This window comes from Erythranthe guttata, chromosome 12 (genome assembly GCF_056151865.1).
Source record: "Erythranthe guttata isolate IM_541 chromosome 12, IM_541, whole genome shotgun sequence".
Taxonomy (NCBI): Eukaryota; Viridiplantae; Streptophyta; class Magnoliopsida; order Lamiales; family Phrymaceae; genus Erythranthe; species Erythranthe guttata.
In genome coordinates this window covers 7,843,700-7,857,194 of record NC_142544.1, presented here as the reverse complement: position 1 = coordinate 7,857,194, position 13,495 = coordinate 7,843,700, and the positions used below count along the sequence as shown (strand labels likewise).

Sequence of the window (13,495 nt, the reverse complement as noted above, 5' to 3'; positions counted from 1 at the left end):
ATAGACCTCCTTGTAGTAACGTTTGATTTACTAAAATTTGTTTCAATTAAGATAGTTTCATTATTATCTTTCTCAATTCTTTTACACATGGGATTAAGTGTAAATAAAGGTTTATAATATAAACGATAGCAAATACACATAATTTCAGTACCAGGTATGTAATTATAACCATGAGTTTTAACATTTAATGTTAATGCTTCAAGAATATATATATATATATATATATATATATATATATATATATATATAGTTGAACTAATGCTACTGCCAATTTACGAAAGTTGGGGTGAAGGTGGGGGTTTGATATTTGTAAAACCAACAATAAACAAGTATTTTTTTTTAATTTTTAAATTTTTCTTATATAAAATAAGTAGAAACTAAAATATTATATGACTCCATATGTTTATTGAAATGTTTTAAACTTAGAAGTAATGCATATATATAAATGACTATGTTAATTTTTTAGGGGCCAAATACTGTGTATCTTATATATAAAAGATAGAAAAGCTGGACAATCCTAAAAAATCTTAATGGTATTTCTGTAATTATTTATTTTTAATATTTTTTTTCTCTACTAATTTGTAACTATAATTTTTAACAATTATCAAAATTAAAACTAACCCGTGAAGAATCCTACCTTATTGCTACTTATGTAATTATTTATTTTTAATATTTTTTCGGTACTAATATTTTAACTATAATTATCAACAATTATTGATCTCCTAATTTTTCATCAATATATCTCAAATCTTAAGAGATAAAGTTAGAAATTCAATATGAATAATACTACATTATTAAATTTTATTATATTAGTGTACTATATTTTCTTATTATGTATTAAATTGATTATTTTTTTCACTATTTAAATAATATCTCGTGCATCGCACGGGGGAAAAATGCTAGTTGTATAAACAAAGAGTAAAGAAAACCAAAAAAAGTTGTACATAATCTGCCTTTTATCTTTTTTTTTCTAAAAAAAAGGATATATAATATTTTTGTGCAATTATTTTGGCCCATTAAAAATCTAGAACAGGAAAAAGATAACCTACAATTTTAAAGATTTAAAGATTGGTGTGAAGAATTTTTGTTTTTGGTAAGAACAGTTTTTGGCAATGTTATCGGAACCGGACCGGACCGGCCGGTCGGACCGGTTCGACCGGGACCCAACAATTTGGCGGTCCGGTTTGAACTCCAAAACCGGAGAAATTGAAAACCGGGGTCAAAATGAACAAACCCGGTTCAACCGGGTAAAACCCGGAAACCGGCGAACCGGTTAATGACCCCGGGTTTTGTCAAAAAAGTATATGGTGGACGGATCTCGGCCGCAAAGGCTGTTATGTGGGCGGATCTGGGCGGCGGTGGGTTGAATCCGGTAGTCGGAGGCTGGAGGTGGACGGATCTTGGTTGTAAAGACTATATTAGGTGGGCGAATCTTGGCGGTGGTGGGCTGAATTCAGTGGTCGGAGGCCGAAATGGAGAGAAAGGAGAGAAAAAGAAGAGAAGAAGAGGAAGGTTTTTGGATTTACAGAGGAGAGAGAAAGGAAGAGAGAGAGAGAGAGAGAGAGGGGGAGAGGGGGGCTGCTGCGTGAAGAAGAAAGGAAAAAGAAAGTGGGAAGAGAGAGAAAGAGACATGTCAAATGAGAGATAAAAAATGTTAATAAAAAATGTTAATAAAAATATAAATAAAACAAAATGAAATGAGATATATGATATTAAAATGGAAAAGACATGTAAAATATATAAAAGATATATAGGAATATTGTATTTTTAAAGTTTAAAATTAATACAATAATTAAAAAAATTAATAAATAAAAAAATTAAAAAACCCGGGTCGAACCCGGTTGAACCGGTCCAACCGTGACCCGAAAACCTATCCGGTTTTGTGTCCGGTCCGGTTCTGATAACATTGGTTTTTGGAACGATGATAATACGATCGATGGTGGTGGAATATAAATATAGTAGCTGTTAAATGATTAGATTAATAATTAAGGGTATTATAGACATTTTTTTTATCAATTTATTTCAAATTTTAATAGGATGTGGTACTTTTCCACTTTTATTTAAAATTTATACTTATATGTGAAAGATGTAAACTTTAAATTTGTTTTCATATTTTCTTAGCAGTTTTTATTTAGTTTGTATAAATATGTTTATCTTATTAAATTTGTTCATATTTCTTTTGGCAGTTTTTATTTAGTTTATATAAATATTTTTATCTTATTAAATTTGTTTTCATATTTTTCTTGGCAGTTTTTATTTAGTTTGTATAAATATTTTATCTCATTAAAAAGAATTCATTGATTGATCACTATATATATGTATACTTTTTTTTGGTTTTACATTTTTAGTATTTATTTTGAATATTTTTACATGTTAATTCACATACCCATAAGAATGGAGGTCATCTAGTTTCTTTGTTTGGGATATTAGAAAATCAGTAGTTTATTTCCTTTTATTTTTTGGTTGATTTTTAACTAATCTATAGTTTTTTATTTGGTACTATTGTCTCGGTGATGGTTTTTCTTCCTGCGTAAGTTTTCTATTTCCAATTTTGGTATAATATGTTCTTATTTCTATTATGCAAATTATAACAAATTATGTGAATTGTTCACGATTATACACCTATGCCTTTTTAGAAAATTAATTAATTGGAAAACTATTGCCGATTGAGATTTACATACTATTTGACCATTTATTTCTTTAATCTTCAAAGCATCACAAGTACGGTAGAATATCACGTACTGATTTTATCGTACCACAAAAATAATGGTATACCTAACCTTAGTATTTCTGTAATTATGTATTTTTAATATTTTTTCTCTACTAATTTTTAACTATAATTTTTAACAATTATCAAAATTAAAACTAAGCCGTGAAGAATCCTACCTTATTGCTACTTATGCAATTATTTATTTTTAATATTTTTTACTAATTTTTTAACTATAATTTTCAACAATTATTGATCTCCTAATTTTCATCAATACATCTCAAATCTTAAGAGATAAAGCTAGAAATTCAATATGAATAATACTACATTATTAAATTTTATTATATTAGGGCTCTTTTGGTTTGGCGGATAAGGGGTGATAGACAGAATAGTCACCCTTAATCAGACGTTTGGTATGTGGGACATAAACCCGGTATTGATTGAGGGCCCGGTACCGAATCATGCATATGGGTGATAAATTATCTCACGCTCTGAGGTAGGATTGTACAATCAGTATAACAGGTGAAGATGAAATGACCAAAAGGGTCAGAGATGTATCATTCTTTACACAAAATTGGGTGTAAAAAAGACGTATATGCTCCCGTTTTCTCACTTTCACAAATTTCTGCTCCTCATCTTCACCAGTGGGTCTCCGACGAACCCCTTTCTCTGGCGCGACTGCAGCAACATCCTCCGAACAAACGACGGGTAGATCTTAAAATATCTGAAAGTTATGGGTAAGTATTTTTCTTTGATTCTTCTTTCAATGAAATCGATTACACATCTAATTGGAACAATTTTTGGAAATTGAATTCGAAATCTTGTGAATTTAATTCGAACTTTTCAGACCTCTGCTCAATATCGCAGTCAGTCCTTGCAAGAGAACGAGGAAGAATTTGTCGTATTTCTCAAAATTATTTTTCCTCCGCCCCTTTTTATACTTAAATTTCTTGTAACTCTTCAAAAAGGCACTTTGATGTTAGAAGAATTTGTTGCGTGTATTTGTATACATACTTTAAATCTTCACATTTTTTTTGGGTAGATTCCTTGCTTTTTTTAATTTATATTATTATTATTTCATATATCTATTGCCCGTTTGGATATTAACCTGTTAGTGGAATCTGAAAAGGAATATATTTATATCTTTTGTTTTTTACATGCTAATCTTGTTTCAAATTTGGGAAATTATTAGTTCTACTTCTAACAATTTTGTCTTTGGTATTCTTTTCATGCAGCTCGAAGGAAAAATCTGTTCTCGGGTGAGTTTCTTGATAATTTTCAAGAGTCCTTCTCGAATTATTAAAGTTGCTGCTCATGTTTGGGAATGGGTGCAAAACAATGAAATTGGGCATGCAAAATCTACAGGTCCATGCATTCATTGGATTGTTATGGTGCCTAGTTTTTTAGGAAATCGGGTTATCATTCGTCTGAAATTGGGTTGGACACTGGTCACTGCAAAGTGTTCTTGGATTCCGAAGATGTAGGCCAGACTCTTAATTTGTCTTCTCTTGGGTCGTACGAAGATTCTTTCAAGAGGCTTGGACATATGTTTGGAATTGAAAGTTCGGAGATTATGAGCCACGTGTTTTATCGTGATGCAATGGTTGCTCTTAAACAAGCTGGTGATGAACCCTTCAGGTAAAAAAATACTCACATTGTTTAAGGTTAATAAATAATTAAGTTATTATTACATATGTGATCCTCTGTGTTTGTTGACATGTTTTGGTCGACTATGGCGATGCTGTGAGTTTAAAAAGTCTGCTAAAAGATATTCTTATGAAACCAAGCACAATGGTGCTGAAAGGTAATTACTTACCTAGATATTAATATAATACAATACAAAAGCAAAACACGATTCATAAAATTTCTTTTAGGATTTTTCCAAATTAAATTAGATTGCAAAAATTTTGTATTTCAGGAAATTGATCACCGGTTTGCCAACCGCTGAGCGTGGACTTGTTTTGTTGAACCAGGCAAAACCCTTGAGCATTTATGCATAGATTCATTTCTAAACAAGTCAACTTTGTGAAATTATTCAAGAATGTTATATTATTAAACTCCTTTTTAGTTAATTTGTATTGTTGGATCGAAAGCTGCTATTTTTATGTATCTGTTAAAACTTCAATCTGTCTAGCTTTAATGATGTGGATTGTCTTGTATTTTGCCCTTCCTTAATGTTGTTATCTAAATGTGTAGCCAGATGAACATTAAAAATGGTTCACTATTGTTCTCTATCTTTCCTGTTTGGATGAATTTGTGGTCATTTTTTGGTTTGGTTCATTTCAGAGGCAAAAACCATTGCTAGTAGTTGGATTCATAATGACTTGTAATCTGTTGGCGGCAGTCTCAGTTGTCCATTAGCTTAATGCATTATATTAACATAATTTAGTTTTTCATTGTTTAAAAAAAGAAATTATCTGTGTATTGTTTTTTTTTCTTTTTCCGTAAAAACAGAGGTAAAATGAAATCCAAGTATGAAACCACCAGTACATAAATGGAAAGGGTGATTTTTTCATTGCAGATGTTATCAGTCCTTATCATCCAAACTAAAAGTCACATAGAGTTATCCTTAGTAGTAAATCCTACAAACCAAATTCACAATTTTGGCTACTATATAATCATGAATAGTGTAAAATTATATAATCCCAATAAATTTATCTATCCTATACATCAAACCAAAAGAGGCCTTAGTGTACTATATTCTCTTATTATGTATTAAATTGATTATTTTTTTCACTATTAAAATAATATCCCGTGCATCGCACGGGGGAAAAATGCTAGTTGTATAAATAAAGAGTAAAAAGAAAACCAAAAAAAAGGTGTACATAATTTGCCTTTTATCTTGTCTTGTTTGTTTATTACTTCAAATCTCATGTTAGTTCTTAGGAAAAAAAGAATCTAGTCTAATGATACAATGGATATGAGGAGGTTTTCCCTAATAACCCCAATAATATAATAATGATAGAGGCCCACCAATCTCTATCTCTCTCCTCCCTAAGAGCATCTATAGTGGAGCTCCCAATAACCGTTTTAGTATCAGCTCCTCAAATTTTACGGAAATTATATGCTCTAGTGGATGACTAGTAGCTCCCTAAAAGTCCTCTAATTTTATGAATTCCTTAAATTATTCCCCACAACTAGAAAGCCTCTAGAGCATCTCTATTCGTAAACCCCTAAATAATTCCCTAAAATATCGGGTCCACATGCCACCTCATCAATTTATTCACTCACTAAAGCTAGGATCCTCTTTTATCAGCCCCCAGTGAAAATGTGCTCTAGTGTACATCTTAATCCTCCTTAAAATTAAATGTACACATGGCCGGCTGTAGGTTATTGGGGGCCCTAGGCGAAAAAAAATGGGGCCCTTTATTTTCAAAAGGGATTTATTTAAAATTTATTAGTCGTGTTTTAATAGATGAAAATGCATTGATTTTTCTGCAACACTTTGAGATTTACTATCTTATTCTATTTTTTTTATTTTTAGATCCAAACAAATATTTTATCCACTCGACATAATATATGTAAAATTATGAGCAATGACAAAAAATGGTAGAACATGGTAAATAGTAAGTTGAAAGTCAACGTAATAGAAACTTTATTCACCCAATAATCACCTGAAATAAATAGAAAGAAAAGAAAATCATTTTAGAAATTTATTTGACATATAGCTTTGAATTTATATTTTCAAATAATATAAAATATAGAAACTAAAAAAACTCAAAGAACAAAAAGGCTAGCACAAGAGAGAATCACAAAATTTCGAGATTTGATTTTTAAAGCTTTGTATTGAAATTTACAGTCATTAATTTAAGGAGATAATATAAAAAGGCTATGTTTCATCAATTATTCTCTTTTCTTTTCCTACATGGATAAGTCCAAGGTGGACTTTGAAATACTAAATGGAGTAAGACCCCATTTTCTTTTATCACAATTCACAAGCCCTTTCAATTTATTAAGAAAAAGGTAATATATATATATATATATATATATATATATATATATATATATATATATATATATATATAACATAAATAATAAGTATAAATAATAAACAATTATTTGGTGGGGCTCCCTAACAAGGTGGTGCCCTAGGCAAAGGCCCAACCTGCCTATATGCATGAGCCGACCCTGAATGTACATGTATTTTAATATAATAAAATATGTATTATATTTATCTTAATTAATATAATTCTCTTATTAATTTAAATTTAAATATCACATTATCTTAATTATTTTTAACATTTTATCACATTTGTGTTATTACTATATACACCTCAATAGTAGTGAGAAAGAAACTAATCCATCAAACTTGAAATTAATTTTTAAATATTTTATAAATTAATTGTAAAATAGAATAAACTCCAAAAAAATAATATTTATATAAAATTCAAATATTCAATGAAGAAAAGAAAGGATATTCATTATTCTTTACTAGAAAACTAATAAAATCATAATAATTGTATTATTAATAGTAAAAGTCATACAAAAGTAATTGGCATTTATGGAATAGCATAACTAAAAAATATTTTATTTAAAGGGAAGTGAATAAAAAAAAACAAAGAAAGGGCCTTAAGATATAGGTCCCTAGTGACAAACCTTATTAGAACTAAATGACAACCTTAATTAAACATTTGGTACACATCCTTCATAAAATTCATTGCAAAAATTCCCTCGTGCATTAAATATATTTTTATTTTACCAACCAATATTTTTAATTTTTTTTATACAAAACACGTTTAATTTTCTTTTTCTTTATATTTCTCCATTTTAGTAATTTTTACACAATTAAAAAAAAAATTCTCTTCATAATATTGAAGATTACGAAAAAAATATTTTTTATTTTAAATGCAATTTACATATTTAAAAAAAAACAATTTGATTTTATTTGTTGTTAATAGTACCGTACTAGACTATAGTATACTACAGTGTACTGTAGCATACTACGGGTTACAATAGCATACTTATGCAATAACATAATACGGTGTACTATAGTTTACTACGGTATACTGTTCCAAACCCTAGCCGCAAAACAACTCTCAGCCATCGTCGAACCCTAGCCATCAACAAATTCACAGCCGTCGTCGCCAACTTCAATCCACCAAACCCTAGCCGCCAACCAAAACCCTAGCACCAGCAAAGAGGCCTATATGCAACCACCTCACACCACCTTCTCCTATGGCCATCTACCACCATAACCATCCGCTCTAATATACGACAACCGCTACGGCTCTCAACCATCATGAGCCCTGTATCACCGCTGCAATTTGCAGACCTGTAATTCTCTCCGACCACCACCCACCATAGCCACCATAATCCACTTGGTAGTTAGTTTTATATAAGTTAGAAATGAGGAGATCTACAAAATAATCCCATTTTATAAACGTGAAAGTCCAAGCAATGATTTCAAACTTGAGCAAAAAATTTGAATTTAATTCAAAAATGTTTTTTGTTTTCTAAACTAATAATAATACTAAACTATTTTTTCGTTCAAATTAAACCCATCGAGACCCTACTCAATTAATAGCACGAAAAAACTAGGGATGGCAACGGGTCGGTTCTGGGTTGGGTTTGCCTAAACCCGAGAACTGATCCGCAAAAAATATATAAATCCAGACCCACCCCAACCCGGTTCAGTTTAGAACTCAAACACCCCCAACCTATACCCGAATTAAACGGTCCTGACCGGCCAAACCCGCTAGACCCGTTAACATAAAAAAAAGTTTATTATTTTTTAACTATCATAATATTTTGCTTCTATTTTAACAGAATAATCTAAAAATTAAAATATAATATTTTAAAATACTTCTACGAGTGATATAAAGTGAATAATAAAATTTTATAATTAATTATATATAACTTCTACGATAAGTAAAGCTTAAAAGGCAAGATAGCTGGCGGTGGTCGACAAGTGATAGATTTTACTTACGAGAAATGAGATTCAAAAAAATTAAATGGTGAAAAATGGAATATACACGATGAAAATTGAAAGCTTGATAAATGAAATCATAAATTAATTTATATATATAGATTAATTATAAAATATAATATATTTATGGGTGTCGGTTCTCGGTCGGTTCCAATAAGACCCGTAACCCAACTCCGAACCATCCGGTTCTAGAAACTTAAACACATTACCCGACCCAAAACCATTTAACTTACCCAGACCCGCCCCAAACGGGTTGGGTCCGGGTCTAAGACCTGGCAAATCCGTACCCATTGCCATCCCTAGAAAAAACCCGCCTCCAGAGCCCGCCCGGCAAGTGCCACCGCCACCGCCACCGCCACCACCACCATCTCAGTGTGACAATATCGTGCTTTTGTCCCGATTGTTATTCCCACATCCCGCTATCACGGTCGCAGATCTGCAACAACTGGATCTCTGGCCTCAATTAGATATTGCCACCGCCACCGACACCAATTCTGACATCGTCATCTTCGCTGCTTAAATCGTCATCTCCCCTTGTTATTGACTTTGGTAGTCTCTTTCTTCAGATTTTGGGAAAAAATGAGGTGGTATTGAATTATTAAATTTGAATGTTGGAACTAAGTTTGACAAAATTGATAAGATAAAAATAGGACATATAAAAGGGTTATTTTGTTCGTACCCCCCTTTTTTTTGTCTTTTTTGTTGTGTGCTCACATTTGTCCATAACAATATCGACTTTGCAGAACATTATTGTGCTTGTTATTTATTTTTCTATTTTTCTAGCATTATTCTACTATTCGATTCTCGAATTTAATGAGGTAAAAATGGGAATATTTGATTATTAATTTCTCCCAATTTTCAATGTTAGCATCAACTGGCTGCAAACTCGCTGCCTCAAATGGAACATTCATTGATGCTAAGGGTTCTCACGAGGAATTAGCGGTGCTTTTATCCAAGCTCTAAAATATCCAATAATGGTTAGTGTGTGTGTGTGTGTGTGTGTATACTTCATGATCAACTTTAGAAGTGCATAATTTTTAGATTTGAGTTCCATATTTTGTTGGTTCTGGTAAAAAAAAACAAATTATAGAGCAATTGGTTCTTATCAATTAGGAATTAGAAGTGGAAATTCCAATTTATATCGAGAAAGTGAGTTTGATTGTTATTATGACATTGAAAAGTTTGGGCGGCAGGTCTTTCTTTGGCCTTGCTAAACATAATATAAAACCCAATGAATAAACAATTTTATCTATGGATAAAAGTTGGATTAAAAACCGAAATCGATTGCAGCTCGAATACATAAATGGTGTCAAATCATTTCTTAACTTTGCATACGAAAAATCTGGATCGGGCGATGAAGTTAAGTTTTCCTGTATCAAGTGTCAAAATTTAATGATCAGGAGAAAATGAATAGTTTACGAACAATTGATAATGTATGTCTCTAAATATCTCTAGCAAGGCCTCGTGTTTGAGGAACATGGTATCTTTCGTGTGATAGTAAGAATTTTGATTTCACTTTGTCTTCTTATGTGTGTCTTGTGGAGCCACGCCTTTGAATATGCATCGTTTCCTGAGCTGCAGAAAAAAACTGGCATGGAAAGAATAATCTCATTAGATTTTAAAACTATGAAAATTTCAAATGCAAAAGCGAATGAAAAAACAAATAATTTGGAAATTTGTATTACGTTTGGTTTTTCTGAGGGAAATAGTGATGAAATTAATTTTGTGGAAAAAAAATATTATGTACTGGAGAAGACGTCTCTGAGGAGGGTCTTACCGCCACTAGACCCCCCCCCCCCCCCCCCCCCCCCCCCTCCCAACACAAAAAAAAAAATTTCTCAAGCCCTTAAATATAGATTTAAAGTTTTCGCATAATCTCAGCTATATTCTTTTTTATTCATGGAATCCTTTGTGTGATTTGTTTCTGAATATCTAGTTGGACCTCCATTTGATAATTCTTTGCTAAAGTGATAGTTGTAGAATTAGCTTTTATCTAGAATTGTTTAGTTCATATGATATTTGGGCTGCTCAGATGCTTCGGTATACACGTAGTCCTTTTGGTGTCCCCTTCGAATTGATTTATGGAAATTGCTCTGTAAGTGGTTAATGAAGCAGCCGATGTACTATATCCTATAGCAGAAGTGTCCACGAGATCGGATAAGTACGTCAAAAATCAGATCGCCGGCATGAAGGCATTGTAACTGTTTAGGATGTGACTACTCGACAGATAGTGTACTTATTCTATTCAATTAATTAGTTTTTACATTTTTAGTCTACATAGACTAAAGTAAATACTGATTAGAACTTCCTCTTGAACTATATTGTTTGAATCCTAGAGCGTGATGGAGTATGAGGAGCATGAAAAACATGCATGGAGTGTTTGTTTTTTGTCACATTAACATCTTGTTGAGGAAATATTTTATATCCTTGTGGATTCCATTCAGAAGGGATTAAAGGAAGAGATAGAATCTGGCTTGCGTAGCATAATCGAAGAAACAATGCAAGATGTTTTACGATCTTTCACAAGTAAAAACTCTTTGGCTCCTGAATCTGCTGCAGTTTCAGCTCCTTTCACGTCTAGACGGGTGATTATTTTACTTGGAAATTATATTTTGCAAATGTATGTGGTAATTAATATTTTTGGCATACATCGAATTCCAACAAAATCATAGTTTTCCTACATTGTCTAATTTGCACGATGAAGGAGGCGCTCAACCACATAAATCAATCCCGGAGTCTTCACGTATGCATCATATGCCATCTGCTGATACACAATGCGCTCATGCACTCTCTGAGTCATCTAGTGTGGCTCATATGCCAGCTCAGGTTCAAGAAAAGGTTCAAGAAACTCAAACTCGGCAATTATGTGCGAATGATGTGTGTAAAATGAAATCGCTAAAAAGGTAAACTTTTGCTATTAGGGTTTTCTTCAGAAATACTTCTTTTGCATTACTTGATTTTAAGTAGTCCTTGTTGTTGAATTTTAGATTTTTGTTTTTCAGAAATGTTCGAAGATTGTTATGAACAAATGTGAGCTATTAAGGTGGCTAGAGTTTGTTGTTGAAATTCAGATAAACCAGCACATGTTTGGACAATTAAAAAATATATTTTAATTAAATAATCACTTTTAAGTTTTTGTCATCTGAATATGTAAACCTTGAAATGATCATTTTCAATTTCAATAGTCTAATGCATATATTTATTTAGTATCGGCCGGTTTCTTTTCATTGTCTTCGATTTTTTTATATTCAATATAATTGATGGCAACAAGATTCAGGAAAAAAATGGATTACAATTGGCAGAAAACAAGAATCCTAAAAAAAGATATTATTGTCCTGAATCTTGGATTTGAATTTATAAGTTGTATAAATAATCATTAAGTAATAAGCTAGTATATTATTGATGATCATAAAGTACAACATTAGAGGCAATAGAAATATAATAAACATTTGGTTCAAATAACAGCGAAAATATGACAAGGCAAACTAAGATGTGAGAAAGAGATTGCAAAAAAATAACACTACCAAGAATTTCAACAGCATCTGTTTAAATAGATCACATGAATCTTTTTTTTTCTTTTGTTTGAAAAAATAGAGCACATAAATTTGATGTCATTGAATTCTGATACCATGTGGAAATTAGATCTATAATGGTGTGTACATGCAGTTCACAAGAAGTACCATCTATTACAATTTTCAACTTCCACTAAAGGAAAGAAAGAAACCAAAAAAGCGGATGATGTTTGAAAATTCGAGTTAATTGCAAATACCACCCTTATGTTATCTTCAATTATCAAATACCCCTGTTAACCTCAAATTTAAATATCTGCAAAATAAATTACAAGACAAAAAAAATAGGAACAAATAAATAAATTTTAATCAAAACGAAATGGGTTACAATCTTTGTTCATTCCTCTGATTCTTCTCCTAGATATAATCCAAGGGCCAAAGCTTGTTCTTGAATTGAGAGCTTGATTCCACCGTTGATTTGCGCAAGTAGATATGGATATCTAGAAATCGATTTGGGGATTTCTAGGTCTTGTGGATATGGTGCCTTGATGAAGATGTAGAACCTCCGCGGTTGTTGTTCTTCGTCGTGGCAAGTGCTCGAAACTTGAGAGCTTTTGAGTGCTTGATGTACGCCTTGCTTGATGCTTGTGTCCTTGTCACCTCGTCTCCTCTTTGTCTGTGTTTGATACCTCATCTTGTACGCTCGATTTAGGGTTTCTTGACTTGAAACTTGGGCCGGTGGACTTGGACATTTTTAAATTCATGTGGGCTAACTTTTATAATCCCGGATGACTAACCCGAATAAATAAGAATTTGTGCTTATATTGGGTTAACTCACAAAACACATTTGTGAAGCCCAAATATAGTGTGGACTTCGATATAAAGCTCAAATTCAGCATGGGCTTTGATTTGAGATCCAAATTAGTAACCGATTTATTTAGGTTATTAATTTGTAATTTAATCTCAAAAATTTGATATGAGCCCAAATTTTTTATAGACTTTTAATCAAGATCCGAATTAATAACCAATTTATTTAAGGCTACTAATTCGTAATTTAATCCCAATTTTGATGTCAACAACCCCTATTCAAAAACAACTCACCAACGAGTCCTGACTTTGTTGATACCATCGAGACCCCGGGAGACAAATCATGAGAAAATAAGAGTTTTCACGTCTTCTTCCCCGTTCCAGTCCACCGGAACACCTTCCAACCAGAAAAATAAGTTCAGCACCGCCGGTGTCTCACACCACCGCCACCGACTCACTTCTTCAAATTTCTCTCCCTCGACACCGCCGCCGTCTGGAACCACCAATTTCTTCTCATGCTTTGCATTATCGCCATCATTCACTAGT

General features: G+C 32.1%; 1 long non-coding RNA gene across 1 annotated transcript; it reads left to right on the top strand.

Moving 5' to 3' along the window:
- Positions 1-3,255: 3,255 nt before the first annotated feature.
- Positions 3,256-4,941, top strand: LOC105971580 (uncharacterized). The gene is made up of 4 exons (XR_001174074.2): positions 3,256-3,444; positions 3,943-3,966; positions 4,073-4,511; positions 4,626-4,941. It is a non-coding gene; the product is annotated as an uncharacterized LOC105971580 (long non-coding RNA).
- The last annotated feature ends 8,554 nt before the right edge of the window (positions 4,942-13,495 follow it).